This window comes from Sorex araneus, chromosome X (genome assembly GCF_027595985.1).
Source record: "Sorex araneus isolate mSorAra2 chromosome X, mSorAra2.pri, whole genome shotgun sequence".
Lineage (NCBI taxonomy): Eukaryota > Metazoa > Chordata > Mammalia > Eulipotyphla > Soricidae > Sorex > Sorex araneus.
The window spans coordinates 20,319,039-20,339,675 of NC_073313.1; positions in this window are offsets into that span (position 1 = coordinate 20,319,039).

A 20,637-nucleotide genomic window follows, 5' to 3' on the forward strand; every position below is an offset into this window, starting at 1 on the left:
AGAGAAACCCTCAGATCTTTGGATAGCTAATTTAAGACAAAGGAGCTGGGTGCATGAAGTGGAGCAAGAAAAGGTTCTTCAACAAATGGTGATGGAAAAACTTGATAGCCACATGCAAATAAAGAAGAAAGAAAAGTATAAGCAATAAAAGAACAGCTGGATCTGTATCACACACCATATACAAAAGTCTATTTAAAGTGGAATAAATACCTCAAGATGAGACCAGAATACATAGAATACATTGAGGAAAATATAGTCAGAATGTTCCATGATCTGGAACCAAAGGTATTTTCAATGATAGGGATTCCATTGGCAAAGATAACACAAACAAAAACAATCATACAAGACTACATCAAATTGAAATGTTTTTGCATGGGCTACAGAGATAGTATGGGGGTAGGTGGTTGCCTTGCATGTCACCAACTGTGGTTCAATCTGTGGCACTGCATATCACACCCTGAGCAGCACTAGGAGTGATGCCTGGTCACAGAACCAGGAGTCAGCCCTCTGCACAGCCAAGTGTTGCCGAAAGTCCACCCTCCAAAGAAAACAGAAGTTTTTGCATGACAAAAGAAACTTTTGCTTTGCATGAAAAAAGATAAAATTAAGACACCCTACCAAATAGAAGAAGCTATGAACACATCAGGTAGTGGACCTGTGTAGGATAACATAGCCTCAGGTAGCTTAGGTTTATTGGGTTTCTCCGTTACAGTGCTCCTATTCCTCTTTGTTTATTTTTTTTATTTATCTTTTTTTGTTTATTTTTCTTAGTGTTCTGTTTACTTCTAAACATTGTTTTTCTCTTCTCCTTGAGTCCTTTGCATAGTTTATTCAGAGCATTGTCCTTTTTGTATGGACACAGGAAGACTTAACAAATGTTATGCTTTTGTAACCTGGAAGTCATTTGACTCTACATGATATTTTCCTCCTGGGCATCTGTTCTCTCGACCTAAGCCTCAGCTCCCCTTACTTCCTAGCACCCCCAAAAGCAGGGTCCTGCCGAGGGATGAGACGACCCAGGGCAAGCGGTGAGTTGTGTGCTACCCTGGCATCGATATGGGCCTGGCCAAGGTGCCTAATGCTTAACTATAAGTTAAGAGCTTGGTCATGGACAAATGCTGCCATGATCCAAACAGTGATAACTAGATTTGGACCCTGCTAGGGTTAGGAGTGATTAATCTGGCCTGAGTACTGTGGTCTGAGTCTGTGGCAAGATGTTGCCAGGAGAGCTGCCTTGCAAGCCTCAATGTATCTCTTGCTATGTATGTCCATACAAAAATAACTAGTATTAAGATGTTAATAAGTGTTTGGACTAAGGAAAGGAAAAACCTTAAGAGTCAGGAAGGGCTTTGGAATGCTGTGCCCTCAGGAAGGGCTTTCTTATGTTGATTTTGCTACCTGGCTGGGTGTAGAGGGCAAGGTGGGAGAGACAAGTAGGAGGAGAGATGAGAGAAAGGAGAAAGGAGAGGCCGGAGCTGGGAGTGCGGGGTAGATGGGAAAGATGGAAGATTGAATAAACGGTAACTAATCAGCAACCAGCTTGGTCCTCGTTCTTCCCTTGCCGGTCCTTGGCCAACGGCTGTCCCAATTCAGCCCATACCCAGCAGTTCCAGAGCACCGAACACGGGCGGTGAGACAGAGCCGCCAGGAGAGCCCGCGAGTGCACACGCCCGTCGGCGTGCCTTAGTTTTTTACAGACCTGTATAATCATAATATAATTATGAATAATTATATTCAGGATATAAAAAATTTTCACAAATCTCAGCAACAAAAAAACTAATAACCGCGTCAAAAAATGGAAAGAAGAGCTGAATAGACACATCTACAAAGAGGACATTTATAAGATGGCCAATAAGTATATGAATACCTGCTCATCATCACTTATTATTGGTAAACCCAAACCAAAATGACAGTGAAGTGGGGCTGGAGTGATAGTACAGCTGAAAGGGCACTTGCTTTGCATGTGACCGACCTGGGTTCATGCATCAGCACTCCATATGGTTCCTCGAGCCTTGCTAAGAGTGATTCTGAGCACAGAGCCAGGATTAAGTCCCTGTGCACCACTGGGTATGGGTCTCCCCTTTCCTCTCCCCCCAAAAAAAACCAAAGTAAATAATAAAATAAATAAAATAACAATGAGGTATCACATCAGTGAGAATGGCATATATCAAAAAGAATAGAAACCAGTGTTGAGGGGCTGGAGCAATAGCTCAGCGGGTAGGGTGATTGCCTTGCACGTGGCCGACCCGGGTTCGATTCCCAGCATCCCATATGGTCCCCTGAGCACCGCCAGGGGTGATTCCTGAGTGCAGAGCCAGGAGTAACCCCTGTGCATTGCCGGGTGTGACCCAAAAAGCAAAAAAAAAAAAAGAAACCAGGGTTGACAGGAATGTGGTTAAAAAAAATAACACCACTGCTGGTGGAAGTGTTGTCAGTTTCATATAAATTTTACAATCAGATCATCAAGTTCTACCAAAAAATTAAGCTGGACTTTCTTCTTGCTGCTCTACCACTCCAGGTGATGCCTGCCTCTGCCTAGCATCACTACATCACTGGGCCTAATATGAATGGGAGGCAGAGCCCGTCCCTTCCGTCTAGGTCCCAGCAGCCTCCGTACTCAACCTTTACCACACTGAGGTCCCATATCATAGCTACTGAAGCACATGGCCATGAAGGTCCCACAACAACTTTACTCAACAAAGCCCATGCTGCTCACAGTTATGCTTCCTGTGATTTGGTGAGGACAGGTAGAGAAGAGCAAGAGCGACCTCCAGCCCAGCATCTTCCAGGGGGTCTAGATATAAAGACTCACACCCAGCACAGCAAGAGCACTCTATTGCCAATGGGGAAAACATGGAGAAGCCCATCAAGCTCAAGGACTGAAAACAATATCGCCAAAGACATAAGCAACACCAACCAGCTTAGTAAAATCTTCAGACAATGGCTTTACTGTCACCACAATTAAGATGTTCAATGAGCACAAAGAAAAGATAGCAAAGGGGCTGGAGCGGTAGTACAGCAGGTAGGGCATTTGCCTTGCACGCGGCTGACCCGGGTTTGATTCCCAGCATCCCATATGGTCTCCCGAGCAACACCAGGAGTAATTTCTGAGTGCATGAGCCAGGAGTAACCCCTGTGCATCGCCAGGTGTGACCCCCCCAAAAAAAAAGAAAAAAAGAAAAGATGATACAAATAGCAAATCACAAGAAGGTCTAAGAGTCAAAATGAAAATAAAAATTACTACAATCAGAAATGATGGAAATGAAGACCCTGGTAACAGATATCAGAAACTCAACAGAAGCTCTGAACTGTAGAATAAGAGCAGCTGAACAAAAGATCAAGGAGCCCCAAGATGAGAAGGAAGAAACCCCCAGGAAATAGCAGAAGGTGGAAATAGCCTGAAAAGAAATGAACAGCATACCAGAGAACTATGGGATGAGTTCAAAAGGAACAATATAAGAATCATCAGAGTCCCTAAGAACAGAAAGACAAATGTGATAAAGAAACAGTAGTAAAATCATCAATAATACTTTCCCACAGTTGGGGCCAGAGTGGTAGTACAGCATGTAGTGCATTTTCTTTTTGCTTTTTGGGTCACACCCGGGGATGCACAGGGGTCACTCCTGGCTCTGCACTCAGGAATTAACCCTGGCGGTGCTCAGGGGACCATATGGGATGCTGGGAATCGAACCTGGGTCGGCCACGTGCAAGGCAAACGCCTTACCTGCTGTGCTATCACTCCAGCCCCGCATGTAGCACATTTGCCTTGCATGTAGCCAATCCGGATTCAATCCTCAGCATCCCATGTGGTCCCCTGAGCATCACCAAGAGTAATTCCTAAGTGCAGAGCCAGGAGTAACCCATAAACATTGCTGGGTATGACCCAAACGCAAAAAATAAAAAATTAAATTTAAATAAAAAATTTAAAAGAATGTCCTACAGTTGAGGAATATAGGCATAAAGATCCAAGAGACCCAAAGGGTCCCAGTGAAAATAGACCGAGGTAGGAAATCTCCAAGACAAGTTGTACCCAAAATGGCAAAAGCTAAAGATAGATACAGAATATTGAACATAGCAAGCTTACAAAGAAAAGTCCATAAAATTTACAGTGGATCTATCATATGAGATTCTACAAAACAGAGGAGTATGGAAGGGTATAGTACAAAAACTCAATGACATACCAATAATACTCTACCCAATTAGATTATCATTAAGATTTGAATGATACAGAGCTTCATGGACAGGTAGTAGCTTAGGTAATTCATACCCTTGAAACCAGTTTTGCAGGAAGCATTAAAAGAGCTTCTTTAAAAGACAGGAGACATTTCCCAACATGTGGCATTGAGTATGGCATTCCTTCTACTGGATTAAGATTTTTAAAAAGTAACAAATCACCACAAATTTAATTTTATTGATTATTTTATGATGATTCCATTTGCCATTCTTTTTGTTGGAGCAATTAACATGAAATAAATTTGCTATATACCTGCCAAGGGGGCAGACTGGTGGTGGGAGGAACCTGGGGTCATTGGTGGAGGGAAAAGGACTGGTGGTGGGATTGGTGTTGGAACATTGTATGCCTGCAACAACTCTATTATGAATAACTTTGTAAACCATGGTATCTTCATAAAAACAACAACAAAAATTTTTAATGCACCTGTTCAGGTGGCATGCTGGGATCTGGGAGTGAAACTACGGTCACTAGTAGCACTGTAGCATTGTTGTCCCATTGTTCATCAATTTGCTCGAGTAGGCACCAGTAACGTCTCCATTGTGAGACTTGTTGTTACTGTTTTTGGCAATTCCAATACGCCACGGGGAGCTTTCCAGGCTCTGCTGTGCAGGTGGGATACTCTCGGTAGCTTGCGGGGCTCTCCAAGAAGGAGGGAGGAATCAAACCTGGGTTGGCCGCGTTCAAGGCAAATGCCCTACCTGTGGGGCTATCGCTATCGCTCTGGTGTGTGTGTGTGTGGGGGGTCACTAGTAAAGGAAGAAAACACTGGCGGTAGGATTTTTGGTGGCACATTGCACTCCTAAAACTACTATAACTCTGTAATTATGATACTTTATGAAACAATTTTATTATTTCTTGCACTGCACCTGTTGGTGCTCAGAGGTTACTCCTGATTCTGTGCTCAGGAATCACTTCTGGAGGGCTCTGTGGTCCATGTGGGATACTGATGATTGACCTGGATCAGCTGTCTGCAAGGCAAGCACTTTACCTGCTGTACTAACTCTCTGGCCCCCTTAATAAAAATAAATTGTAAGTAAAAAACAAGTTTGCTGAAGTTGTGATTTCATTAAATGTATATGTAAACCAAGAGAGAATTGCATCTTGGCAAAACCAAGTCTTTCAATTCATGAGTATCTTTTACCATCTACTTAGTTCATTTTCATTTTCATTTTCAGTTTTATAGTTTTTAGTATATGCTTATTATATGATTTAGCTAAATTATTCCTTATTGTTCCATATTTCTGATGCTATTACAAAAATTTTTTAATTGTCGATTGCTCATTGCAGGTACAGAAAAATATCTCTCAAAAATATTTTTAATTAAGGCATTTCATAACATGATTTACAAAATTGTTCATAATAGGGTTTCAGGCATACAATGCTCCCTCTAACACCAATCCCACTGCCAGTGTGATCTTTCTTCCATCAATGTTCCCAAGTTCTCTCCAACTGCCCAGCTTACTTCCTTAGCAGGCACATTATTTTTGTTTATTTGGAGGCCACACCCTGAAGTGCTCAGGGCTCATTACTGGCTCATGTTCAGGGATTACTCCTGGCTCGGGGGACCATATGAGGTGTTGGGATCAAACCAAGGTTGGCTGAGTGCAAGGCAAACCGTACAGTTTCCTGCTGTACTATCCCTCTTGTCCAGAAAGCACATTTTTAAGTTTATGTAGTTTGGATCTCCCACTTGCAATGCTGTTGCTCTCTGTTTTAAATATGTGCATTTGAGGCTGGAGCAATAGCACAGCAGGTAGGGCATTTGCCTGGCATGCGGCCGACCCAGGTTCGATTCCCAGCGTCCCATATGGTCCCCTGAGCACCGCCAGGAGTAATTCCTGAGTGCAGAGGCAGGAATAATCCCTCTACATCTCCAGGTGTGACCCAAAAAGCAAAAAAAATGTGCATATAACTTTACACCACCTATATTCTAGAGGTCCTTCCTTCATGACCCTATTACCTTCCTTCCACTTCTTACTCCCCTCCCCCCCTTAAATTCTTTTGTTGTTTTTGTTTTGGGGTCACATCTGGTGGTGTTCATCCCCCTTTATTTCTTTCCTTCCCTGTCCTTCTCACTTCTGTAATCTAGGGTCCAGGGTAGTAAATCTTGGTATACCCCCTTTGACACCTTGCATTCCCAAGGTGTCTTCTTCTGACTTATTTCACTTAATACAATATCCTTCAGTAGTCTCCAAGTTGCATGTTCATTGTTCCTTGGAGCTGCATAGTATTCCATATATGTATATCACGATCATGATCACGAAATCACATTGATCCTCGAGTTCCTCGAGCGGTCTCAGTAACCTCTCCATTCGTCCTATCCCTGAGATTGTAGAAGCCTCTCTCTTCTCGGCCTTCCCAACGATGCCGCATTGGAGGCTCTTTCAGGGTCAGGGGAATGAGATTCAGCTGGTTACTAGCTTTGGCATATGGATACACCATGGGAAGCTTGAGAGGCTGTCCCGTGTGGGCAGGAAGCTCTCAGTAGCTAAGGCATCTGGGAACTTGCTTTTAAGTCTCTGGATGTTGGCCGTTGATGGGATTACACACAACCTGGGTTCCCTGCCGGTACCTTCATGTGTGAGGCTTGTTTGAACGTGTGGAGAAGGGCCTTGAGCATGGCAGTGGCTAGGTTCTGGTGGTCTTCGGCCAGGAGCTCTGCTCGGGGTGGGGAGGGAAGCTGGAGCCGATCCCCTCCGAAGGGCCACGGGGAAGACAGCCAGGCATGCAGGCAAGAGACATATATGGAATATATACATATATTCCATATATGTGTATGTATATGTATGTATATATGTGTGTATATATACATGTGTATATATATATATATATATATATATATATATATATATGGTCGCACCCACAAACTGCCCCCAGCGCCGTGTAATCCCATCAATGGCCAAGATCCAGAGATAATAAAACAAAGCTCCTGGAAGTGAACTCTTATTGTCTAGTTCTTTCTTTCGGAGAACCCGGCAAGCTACTGAGAGTATCCTGCCCTCATGGCAGAGCCTGGCAAGCTCTCCGTGGCATATTTAATATGCCAAAAACAGTAACAATGATGGGTCTCATTCCCCTGACCCTGAAAGAGCCTCCAATGTGGCACCCTTGAGAAGGACAAGTCAAGAGAGGCTGCTAACATCTCAGGGCTAGGACGAATGGAGATGTTACTGGCTCCCGCTTGAGTAAATCGATGAACAACGGGATGACAGTGATACAGTGATAAGTGACATATGTAAGATAATATGTGTGTGTGTATATATATATCATTCCATTATCCACTCATGTCTTTGAATACCTAGGTTGTTTCTATATACTAGCTATTGTGCTAAGTGCTGCAATGAATAATGGTGTGCATATGTCCTTTTGTATAAATGTATGTGTTGGCTGGGATGTGGTGAAAAAGGAACTCTTCTCCACTGCTGGTGGCAATACTGTCTGGTTTAACCCCTTTGGAACACAGTATGGAGATTTCTCAGAAGACTTAATCAAGCAATTCTACAATTTATTTTTTGTACACATCTGTACATCCTGTGACCTTACTTAACTCATTTATTAGTTGTAATAACTTTTGTGCAGAGCTTTTAGGATTTTTTCTACATATAATCATGTTATCTGTAAATGAACATAGTTTTACTTTTTTCTTGACAATAATTGCCTTATATTGTTTTCTTATTTTATTTCACTGGCTAGAATGTTCAGTACAATTTTGATTAGTAGTGGTAAGGGTAGATATTCTTGTTTTGGCCTAGGCCACAGTGGGTAAAGCATTTAATCTTTCCTATGATGTCTGAAGGGAAATAGGTTCTACATAGACTTCCATTAGCAGGTTAATAAAGTCCTCTTTTATTCCTAGACTGATGAGAAATTTATAAATTTATTAAATTATAAATGGGTACTGAATTTTGTCAAAAGTGTTTTCTTCAACCACTGAGATGGATTTCTCACCTTTATATCTTAATTGTAGCATAGATTTTAATAGTGAAAAATTGGAAACAACTTAAATGTGCTTCAATAAGTTAATCGTGCTCATTCAAGGAAATAGTATGCACCATTTGGGATTATATCAATATGGATAGAACTCAAATATTCCATGCATAGTGAATAAAAGAGGACCATGATTGAGAGAGAGAGAAAGAGAGAAAGAGATTTAGGATTGCCACATCTGGGGATGAAATAAAGGAAATAGTTGAAAGTTTTTAGTACTTAGAGGATTGGACTAAGGACTCCATGGGACTTTAAGTGAAACCTCTGAGGTTAGTAGGGGCTGACTGGCTCATACTGGTGTCTGCGCTTAGAGGAAGCATGATGAACTAGTTCCGGGAGTATTGGAAAAACTGCAGTCTGCAATCTGCTGCTACTACTGGCATGAATCACGACTGTTGGGGTGAAGAAATGTTACTAATTTAATGCTGACAGGTACAGAAAATAAATAGAAAGAAACAATAACTTTTCTCTCTTTCTGGACTTTTAATTTTCTTCTCGAATCCTCTGTTGGCAGAAAATGTAGAGAATACCAGTCGAAGAAGAAACCTGGCTTACATTCTCAGACCTAGTGTCGTAAGTGGCCTCTGGACGGCAGAGCTTGAACTGAGGGGAAAATGACTTAATAACTGAGAGTTTCTGTGTCTTTGGGAAATTGTGTGTCTTTGGGAAACTAGGTCTTGCTTCTCCAAGGGGGTTAAGTATACCTTTTCCCCAGCACTGGAAATTAGAGCAAGGCCTAGGTCATCTGAGGGGACTTTGTTTCTTGAGTGCAACACCAAGACTCATTCAGTAACTGTTAACTTCTTTTATTTATTTATTTATTTATTTATTTATTTATTTATTTATTTATTTATTTTTTGCTTTTTAGGTCACACCCAGCAATGCACAGGGGTCACTCCTGGCTCATGCACTCATGAATCACCCCTGGCGGTGCTCAGGGGACCATATGGGATGCTGGGATTTGAACCCGGGTCGGCCGCGTGCAAGGCAAACGCCCTACCCGCTGTGCTATCACTCCAGCCCCTGTTAACTTCTTTTTTAAAAAATTTTATTTTCATAAAGTTGGTCACAATAACAGATTACATTAAATATTTCTACACCAGTCCTACCATCATTACACCTTTATTTCGAATTTTCCCGCCTCCACTCAAACCTGCTGAACAGGCAGATGCTAGATAATTTATTTTGTATTGCTTGTTATGAATAGCATAGGATGTCACACGGCCACACCTAGAATTCTAAAATTTTAGATAATTAGGGTCTGGATAAATCTCTGCAGTGAGCTGCTCGGTTCGAAGATTCTTTTTTGTGTCTTTGGATCATGGCCGTTAAGAAACCAGAGGCAGTTCGTGGGCATGACCTCCAGGGTACCATAGGGATGAGGAGATGAGAAAGACCAGCCCATTCCCAGTCCCTTGAGGCCTGGTGTTTGCGTCACTATCCTGTGTACATGGACTTCTCATTGGGTTCTGGAAGTTGGCAGTTGCCAGGATTCTTGGGGGGCAGGTGGGAATATAACGCCTGCTCCCATCTAAGGCATCTTGGTGAAATCGACCTGATACAAGGTCCAAAGACAGCTCTGTAGTGAGCTGCTCGGTTCTGAGATTCTCTTGTGTGTCTCAAAAATTTCATAAGATTGGAAAAAACACAGGGTCCAGAGGGATGAGGGAAGATAATACCAGCCTGTCACCTCAAAAGACTGTTCTTTTGCCAAGATATGGCTCTTCCTCCTATTTTTCAATTGCCCTTGCAGGTGCCTTGTGGTATGAGACTTTCCCCACATTTCTATGTTCAAATGATCCAATGATTGCTTTTTGCATTCAAACTGATACAAAGGTATGCATGTGAAAAATTAACAAATGACTAGATACAAAAATATTAACAACTGTTAATTCTGCATGGTAGAGCAATAGTTTTACATTTTTCTTTGCATTTTTAGAACTTTTAAGTTTTCCAAAAATATCAATAAGAACAAACTTGTGAAATCTTAAAAACACATGTAAAAATTATTCTTAAATCCCACAAAATAAATCAGATAACCCACATATTTTCTGACATTCAAGAAAGATGATGGTAATGGGTCCAGAAAGACCAAATGAAAACAAGCCCTTAGATTCAGCCATCAGAGCGGAGGCTAGGAGAGTGGGTATGAGGGAATGGAGTGCAATGGACTGTGATGCAGAATAGTTATACTTTTGTGTTGGGTATGGCTGTAATATATTTTGAATAGGTATGAAATTGTAGACATAAAACATCTGTTTTGTAAACCAACACTAACTTAATAGAAATAAATTAAAATGAAAAGCTCTTAAAAATGATTTTTTAAAATGCTACTAACTCACAAATATATCTGAAAATTAGCTGGTAGATATGAGAGGTAAATATTTTTTCAGTAGAATTTTTCAGGGTGTAATTCCCAGTCCCACTTGCCGAGTCATGCTAGCATGTTAGGTCTTGAAAGTTGTTAGGCATTTTCGGGCTGGAGAGATAGTACAGTGGGTAGGGTACCTTGTCTTGCATGCCACCAACCTGGGTTCAATCCCATATGGTCTCCTCGGCCAGCAGGAGTGATTCCTGAGTGCAGAGCCAGAAGTGTCCCTTGAGCACTGCTGGGTGTCACCAAACAAATGACTGGCTAAAAAACTTTGGTACATCTACACAATGGAATACTATGCAGCTGTTAGAAAGCATGAAGTCATGAAATTTGCATATAAGTGGATCAACATGGAAAGTATCATGTTGAGTGAAATGAGTCAGAAAGAAAGAGACAGACACAGAAAGATTGCATTCATATGTGAAATATAAAGTAGCAGAGAGGTACGAGCTAGCAATGATGCAACCTCTGGCAGAAAGCCCTCTGGAGTTAGTCACTAAAATACTAAAATACAGAAATCTAGAACCTCGCGGCCGCCACTGTGGCCACACAACCTCATATCTCTTCATTCTCAGCAATGGAAAACAAATTATCAAATGCTTCCTTTCCAGCAGGTCTGACTCTGGGGGTGGGGGAACTCCAAACAATAATAGTGAGTTTTTTTGTTTGTATGTAATCAAAGTAAAGAGAGAGTAAAGTGAAATTTATCAGCTACACAGGCGGGGTGGGGGGCTGGAGGGCAGGGGGGTGTGGGGGGAGGTTTACCGTGGTTCTTGGTGGTGGAATATATGCACTGGTGAAGGGATGGGTGTTTGAACATTATGTAACTGAGACTTAAGCCTGAAAGCTTTGTAACTTTCCACATGGTAATTCAATTAAAAAAAAAAGAACCAAACAAAAAAAAAACAGAAAGTATGAAAGAACCAAAAAGGGAAAGTTATTAGGCATTTTAGTATTATTTTCTGATGCTTAAAAATTTCCTAGTAGGGCTGTAAAGAGTACAATCAGTGGGGCATTAGCCTTACACAAAATTGACCCAGGTTTGATCCCCAGTATTCCACATGGCCCCCTGAGCACTACCAAGAGTGAACCCTAAGCATCACAAGGTATGGTCCAAACAACCCTCCCCCAAAATCTTAATAATAAAGCATAAATTTTATTTTTTACTTATTATTATTGTTTGGACAAGCTACATTAATACCAGCCAAAGCTATTCACCATTTTAAGCCTCAGATTTCAATGATGCATTTCCATACTCTCCTGAGGCATGTTGGGCTGTCCAGGAAGCAAGCTCTGAGATGGTTTTGTGAGTCACTTGTCATCCCGTTGCTCATCGATTTGCTCGAGCGGGCACCAGTAACGTCTCTATTGTGAGACTTGTTACTGTTTTTGGCATATCGAATAAGCCACCGGTAGCTTGCCAGGCTCTGCTGTGCGGGCGAGGTACTCTCAGTAGTTTCCTGGGCTCTTTGAGAGGAACAGAGGAATTGAACCTGGGTCAGCCATGTGCAAGGCAAACGCCCTACCCACTGTGCTATCATTCCAGCCCTAGGTTTTGTGAGTAAGGTGTTTATTAAGTGTGCTCTTGGAATCAACATCTGTGAAGGAAACAGAAGGGGAAGGAAGCAAGAGGGATCTAGGAAGAAGTTGCCCTGCAAAGAAGGCCCAGTGTTAGCTAGGCCACTCCCATAGGGAGCAGTGTCACTATAATGGCGCATGAACGTGGATCTGTTTGGCCACATAGGACAAACCTTTATATTTCTACCTTTTCAGCATGAGGGAATGAAGTCCTGAAAATGATGTGCCTCTGTCAAGTGACCTCTGTGAGGAGCTGGAGAGATAGCACAGCGGGTAGAGCATTTGCCTTGCACGCGGCCAACCTGGGTTCGATTCCCAGCATCCCATATGCTCCCCTGAGCACCGCCAGGAGTAATTCCTGAGAGCCAGGAGTAATCCCTGTGCATCGCCGGGTGTTATTAAAAAAAAAAAGAGTGTGGGGGGAGGGGGCTCTGTGAGGCTGAACTGGGCCCGGAAGCAGCTGATTGCTCTCCTGCAAGCTGGGGAGAAAGGCCTTCCCTGCATGCTCTCTGAGGCCACCATTTTATGTGTCAGGCCTGTGCTGAGGCACGTTCACATACATTTGTTTTATCACATGAGTCTCACAGCACTCTGAGGTACAGGTTGTGTTTTGCTTTTTACACATGAGGGAACTTGGCCTGTGTTTTTCCTCATGAAAACTCAGCATGGGGTAATATTTCACAGGTGGCCAACTACTTGGAGCAGCCTACCCACGTATGTAGAGGAAGACTGCCTTCTCTTCCACGAAAAGTGTCAAAGATTTGAACTGGATGTTCTACTTTTAATTTCCTTTTATGTCCCAGGGTATCTCCTTAGTATCTCTCTCTCTCTCTCTCTTTCTCTCTCATTTTACTTAAAATCCCATTGCCTGTGCCCCTTTAATGCTAATATAGCAAGAGATTTTGCTCTCTTATGTAGTTGGTCCCATGCCCCTTGCCAGCAAGAAGCAGTTAAAGAAGACAGACCTTCATTCATGTGTCCCTGAAAGATTTAAGGGGTAAAATCTCTAGGAGGAATGTTGCAGGCAGATGGAGGGGGGCTGGTAATGAGTTTTGGGGAAATAATTAAAAGGAAGAAAATGCCTAACCCTGAAGTAGGCTCAAAGCATCAGGACCACACATCTTTGATATGCAAATCCTGAGCTCTTTGCAGATAGAGAAAATGAGGCCAACCATATGCAGAAACTGAGGTACAATGCAGACAAGGGTGGACCCCTCATAAAAGGAGACTCTAAATGTCATGATAAGAATATGAAAGGACCATCAAGAGCCCAAGGTTTTCCCTGTGACAATACCCCAATTAATTTTATGTACCCAGAGAACTCCAGACCAAGACAATTTGGAGAATTGTATGCAATCTCACAAAAGCCATTCTCTGCTTTTTTCCATTCTGGGGAAACCCATGCTCTCTTTCAAATACCTATCTTTCTTTTTCTCTCCTCTCACATTCCTCTAATAAATTTCTTTCAGTAAAAACTAGTTTGCTTTACTAAAAAAGGATGTCTGAGTTGAAACCAGCCTAGTGAGAGCTGTAATGAATTCTCAGTTCTACTTTCCTGCTATGTTTTCTGCAGTGAGGTGAGTGCCTTGACCCAATAGGTGCAAATAGGATCGTAGGGAAGAATCGATATCTACTTCTCTGACTTGTTGCCCCAGAATTGCTTCCCTGCCCTTCATTGAATTTCTCTTTAGTCAGCAACTGGATGCCCCAGTCACAGAGAAGAGAGGTGACTCAATTTGTTATCTGATGATCCAGAAACTCATACCAGCAGGGTGGTGCTTTAGTATCATCAAAAAAAGGTGAATTGTACCTATTGGAACTTTGGGAAAAAGTAGTAAACACAGTTTTCAATGTGATCCATACTATAGAGAGACCAAATCATCAACAAACTCCCCACCAGATACAAACTAGTTAAAAATGAGGTGGCATGGAGTAGAAGAGACGACCAGGATGAATTTCTGTGGTCAATGTGTTGGTTGAAGACAGATCAAGGTCCCTAATTTCTTTCTCTGTAAAAAAAGTTCATCAAAGTTTTACCAAGATTCAAAGTTTCTTCAGGGAATCACTTAAAAGAGAGGCAGGAAAGAAAAGAAAGGCAAAACACTGGGAAAGACACACTTTAAAAGTAGGAGAAGGGGCCAGAGCAATAGTACAGCAAGTAGGGCATTTGCTTTGCACGCGGCTGATCCAGGTTCGATCCCTGGCATCCCACTTGGTCACCCGAGCACAGCCAGGAAAAATTCCTGAGTGGAGAGCCAGGAGGAATCCCTGACCATAGCTGTGTGTGATCCAAAAAGCAATATATATATATATACATATATATATATACACATATATATAGTTGGAGAAAAGTGGAGCTAAAGAGATAGTACAGTGGTTACGGCATTTGCCTTTGACTGACCCGCACCAGGAGTAATTTCTGACCACAGAGCCTGGAGTACCTGAGTACCCCTAGGTATTCAATACCCCAAAAAAAGAGTAGTACAAAAGTATAGAGCAAGCAGTAAGGGATTGTGTTCTAAGGTTTTCTTAGTTTGGTTCATTCAATCATGAAACTGTGAGAGCAGTCATATTAAGAATTAGTGGTCATGTGAGCTAATAGAAAGAATGGAGGATTACTCAGTATTTCAGAAAATTAAGACTCAGAGTCAATTTTCAGTTGGTGTTATACAATTGAGTCTTGAGATGGAGATCTTTACTGTTGGAAAGGGTAACACCATTTCACAATGAAACGAGATTCTGGAGAATTTGGTATCTTGTAGAAAGAATTCTAAATTTTAGATATAGCAGATTATGGTCCCTGTTTTCTAAAAACACCTGTTGCTCCCCAACCCCAAACAAAAGAATAATTAAGAGGAACAGAAAGTACAAAAGGTGAAATTAATTTTAAAATGATACAAAGATCAGTCTTAGAGGTTCTCTGCTACAATCATTCAAAGAATATGTAGGCGTCCATCTTTTACTTGGAAAAATAACATGAGTTCAACGACATTGGTACAGCTACTTAATTTCAGATTCCAGCTCCCAATTTACTAGCTATGGGTTGTCTTTGGCACTTTGCTCTTTGAACCTTAGCTGATTTCAGTTGTAGAGATTATATTCACACCTATAATTTTGTATGTTGAAAATAGCTCAATAGACTCTCACATTGGACCAAAATGTAAAACTATTGGAAGAATATCTATCTGAAACAAATGCCCTCACTTTAATATGCGTTCTGAAAAAGGCTCTCAGAGTATCACAAAGGTACTAAATGGGGATGTTTGGCTAATGTAACTAAAGTCAACTACAAACTCAATTTTGGGGATTTTAGCGCAGGGAAGAGATGCCAAGATTTGAAAGTCTCTATTCAAGTCGTCCTGCCATTTTATACCAGAAATCCAGTTTCATTACTGTTTCTTATTGCTTTCAATAGTGCACTAATGACTCTGTCCTCTGAGAATGAATAGACAAAATTCTGTCTAGCTTGTTATGTAGAAAAGCACCTTATTTTATAAGTATTTCAAGTGTTTACATTGTAAGCAGATATACAAGCAGCAGGATAGTCGTTCAATTCTCTTAGAAAAAAATAATCAAATGGCCTAACTGAGAAAGAAAACAGCCCTCACTGTCTTTACTGTTTGTGATTTTTTTAAAAAAGTGAAGCAACAAGGTTTTTATTTTGAGAGAGAACACACTCAACCTTCTCCAGAGGGGGAGAAAAGCCTAGAGCATACATGTCAGGTGGAGATTCGGATGAATCTCCAAGAAACTGCACCATAAAGTAAAAGAAAGGAGTTACAAGCCATGGGTCAAGGCAGACAAGTCTCCAAGTTGTAGAATGCTACTGTTTGCGCTTTAATTATTATTTTGGGAAAACACCTGGCCATGCTCAGGGCTTACTCCTGGCTCTGATGGCTCCTGAAGAGGCTGCAGTGACCTAGGAGTGCCGGGGATTGGGCCCTCTGGCTGGACTCAAGGAAAGTGTCTTAGCTGCTGTGCTATCTCCCTGGCCCTATTTGTGCTTTTCAAAAATGGCTTTCTGGCATTATTAGTTGGTTGACTCAAAGTGTTACTTTATCCTATGGGCAATTAACCAACTCCTCTCTAATTTAAGAAAAACATTTCAATAAATATTTATGAACTATAGACATCTATGCATATATACTTTTCCCCCTTACGGCCATTTTAGTTCGTTAATTTTATAGCATCTTATCCTGTTCTGAATTATCATAACCGAATGTTTCTCTGATTTTCAGGCAAATTTCTTTCTCCTTGTTGTTTAGCTAATTTTCCCTGTGTAAATATACACACTAAGACTATGCATATGAATAAAATACCATGATATCTATCATTCTACCTCAAATGAATACAGTGCTGCAGCTATTATCCTTTCAGTACTTGGTCAAGATCTAATAAATTATTAAAATATGCCTCTGAGTAACTGTACTTGATATCTCTCAATTCTTGCACAAAAGTTTGTGCATTTGGTTCTAGGAACTTTTCCCAGACTCTTTCAGGGCTTATCTGTTTGTACTGAAAACAAAATTATTATTCATATAATTATCTGCCCTCATGCCCACCCCCCACAGCTCATAAAAGATTAGAAGCAGTAAATTCTAAGGACTGTTTTGGTTTGTAGGGGGTTTTGTTTGCTTTGCTTTGTTTTGGGTACTAAGGATTGAACTCAGGATTTCATACATATGAGGTGTGTGCTTTACTGCTGAGCCGAATTCCAGCCTAGAAGTGTGAGGGGGCAAGTACTCATACCACGGTGGGGGTGGGGAGGAGCAGGGCTGTGGGGTGTATGTTATTGCCAATAGCTTATGGGGAGCAAGAGGACATAGGAAGCAATCACAAGGACTAAAATGGCATGGAAGGCTGGCATCATTTAGCATAGGGGCAAATAGGCTTTGAGGGCATCCAAAGATGAACAGTATCTTTGTTACTGAGAAGGGAACAAGTATTAGAATTCAGAATTCTTTTCAAATTACAAATCAATAAAGTAAGGTCAGAGAATGCCTAGAGGTAGGAAATGCAAGTGTGGGGGCTGGGGATATGACTCAACTGGTAGAGCAGCTGCTTTGCATGTGTGAAGCCCTGGCTCCATCCCCAGCACCGTGCTGCATCCTGCTGACCTGTGAGCACCACAGGACCGGGCTCCCTCCCCCATGGATGTAAAAGAAGACAAGTACAAAATAAGATTTCCAAATACTTCCGTTTTAATATAAGAGAAAAAAATGAAGCCTACCGAGACCCCAGGATATGGGGTGGGGGGAAGAAGGGAAGAAGTTGAGGATGAAGGAAGAAGATGAGAAAAGGAAGTCATGGGGAGGAGGGGTCAGGGCTCTTCATTATAGCGGTGATGTGGGAGAGTGGTATAGCTGCGCAGCCAATGCACAGACTCAACAACACTGAAAAAAACAGGACATCTAAAAGACAACCACTGAATGCTAAATGTGCCCGGTCAAGATGGCAGGATGGGGTGAGGGGTGTGGTTGGCAGCAGGAGGGAGCATAGGAGCACTGGTGGGAGGAAATGCACACTGGTGGTGGGGTTAGTGTTGGAGTAGTGTGTGCCTAAGACTCGACTAGCGATAACTTTGTAAATCACAGTTGTTTAATGAAATAAAAAGAGAAAAGAATCGGGTTTAATGAGATACGATTTGCAGAGTTAAATACATGCTTTTTAAGGAGAGAGCTCTATGAATTGGGAGAAAGACGTGCAGTTACGTAACTGATAGTATGTAGCCTGTGAAGTCTGGCTTCTTTCACTTGGCATAATGAGATTCAGCTATGTGAACTGATTAAAATTTAAAAAAATGTTTTGTGCTGAAAACTGGAAGAACTTGCTCATCTAAGGTTTTCTGATAACAGATTTGCTCTCCAGATAATACAAAAACAGTGAGTTCTCTTAAAGTAAATCCATACTGTGGAAAAACAGGTAACAGCCTTCACCAGTGATGGGGAGAGTAAATAGTTATAAACATTCTTCACCACGTTTTTCTCACCTCTCTTCTCTTCTCAAATAAATGCAACAGAAAACCTATGGTACAGTAGTTTTTAATAGTCAATAGGTTCCCTGTCCTTTCTTCATTTGATTTCCTTTCTCTTTTTCTCTTCAGTACTCTCTCTTCGAACTGCTTTATATGTTAGCCAAGGTGAGTAATTATGATAAGAGTTACTAATTATTACCCCAACTTCCTTGACGTCTAAGAGGTGCTATACAAATCTTACTCTTTTTCTACATCTCAGAGATTTAGTCACCTGATGAAAGTTTGTCCAAAGAGAAAGGGAGTGAACAATTTTGGCCTTTCTTATGGAGGTTTTTACACACACAGGAGTAAGGTCTATTTTCAGATGCCCACTGAAGTCAGGCTTCTTCGCAGTTGCCCTTGTTGATGAGGGTGGGGGGGACGGCAGGCAGCCATGTTTGTACCATGTTTGCACTGGAGAACCTTTGGCCTCTGATGATTAGTTTGGGAATGGACGCCTGATCTGGGGCAACTAATCAGAAGCTAGACTGACTTAATCAGACCATCTCTCTGGAGAACTGAAGCACAAGAATTCCGGGGGACTCTGGTAGACTCTTCAAAGGTCATTTAAAGGCGCCTCTCAAAAGTGGTGGTTGAGAGAAATTAAGAGCCTGAGCCAGACTTGCTGAGAGAACTGTGGGGCCTAGGAGAGGCCCCAGTATGATTCTCTGTTCCCGACATGCTAGCCGGGGCCTCCATATGGCCTGGCAAGACTGTACTTCCTCCTTGGATGTCTGCCCATGTGACTGCCTGTTATATCTTTCCAGTCCCTACTTCCACTTTACTCACGCAAAGACGATTGGCTCCCCAGCTCACGGTAAACAAACAATATCTGGTAAGGCAATTACCTTACTGAAAAAAAAATTTTCACTGATAGAGTCCTCATGGAACACTTTCAAATTGCAGTGCAGTAAGTCTATTTGCTTCTTACTCCTACTGCAACCAATTATCACAAATTTAGTGGTTTAATTTATTATTTATGCAAATTAATTTTCATAAGGTTCTCTACAAGTCAGATATCCAGTTTCACGGAGCTAAATTCAAGATGTTGGCATGGTTACATTCTTTTTAAAGGCTCTTTCCTTCCTAACCTTTTTGAATGTTTAGAGGTCGCTGGCATTGCCTTGGGGGTATCTCCTTCCTTTCCTTACATCACCCTAACCTCTTGCTTCTGTCATCACATCTACTCTGTTTTAGCTTTCTTGCCTTCTCTTCTAAGCATCCTTATGATTACACTTAAGACCCACTCAAATAATTAGGGATTATCTCTTAACCTTAATATCCTTAGTTTAATCATATCTGCAAAGTCCCTTTTACCATTTAAGGTAATATTCATAGGTCCAGGGAATTAGGATGTGGATAACCACAATTCAGCCTATATATATATATATATATGAGAATATATATATATAGCCTATATATATTTAGGAGAATATATATATTCTCCTAAAGTCATGGTATATTAGGAGGAGGAAGAATGTCCTATTGTAGTGTGTGAAGTCAAATGAAAAATGGAGGAAGAATTAAGGAAAAACCCAGGTAAAAGCTTGTCCCTTACAGTTACATAACTGTCCCTTACACTTTACATAACCAAAGGCCTGAAGGGGGACATGGAAGGGTACTGTTCTCACAACAGAAGTGAAGTGGCAGAGATCTTGAAGGCAGGCTGTGATAAACTAAAGATAAGCACTGTGTACCTTAAAGCAAACATTAAAATAACAAAACAAAGAGTTTTAGGCAGTAAGAAAACAAGGGCATAGAGTGAAACCATAAAATTCCCCCTAAAAGAAATCAGAAAAAAGGAAAGAAACAAAAAATGGGCAAGCAGAAAAACAGTAGCAAGAAAGTAGATTTAAATCCAACCATATCAATATTACATGTGGCCTAAATACTTAAGTTGTCAGGCAGAAATAATTAGATTGGATTTAAAGGGCAAACTCTAATTAACAGAGATAGCTTATAATCAGTTTCATTGAATTGTAATGATTTTTGGGGGGATATTTTCTTTCAAATATGGTTAAGCAAAAAGATACAGCTTGAAGAGAAATATTTTTGTTCTTTAGTGAAGTCAAACAGTTTTATTTAAATAAGATATGGGAGAGGAAAGAGTTGCATGTTCATGAGAGAAGCCAGTATTGAAGAGTACCTCTTATGTGTGCTTTGTGTTGATGTTCCACCCCTAAGATAAGTTATAGGGGTATATTAATTTTTATATATGGGCTGTAGTGATAGCACAGCGGGTTTGCCTTGCACGCGGCCGACCCAGGCTCGATTCCTCCATCCCTCTCAGAGAGCCCAGCAAGTTACTGAGAGTATCCCGCCTGCTATCACTACAGCCCATATAAAAAATTAATCTACCAGTGCTGTATTCAATATGCCAAAAACAGTAACAACAAAAGTCTCAAAATGGAGACGTTACTGGGGCCCGGTTGAGCAAATTGATGAGCAATG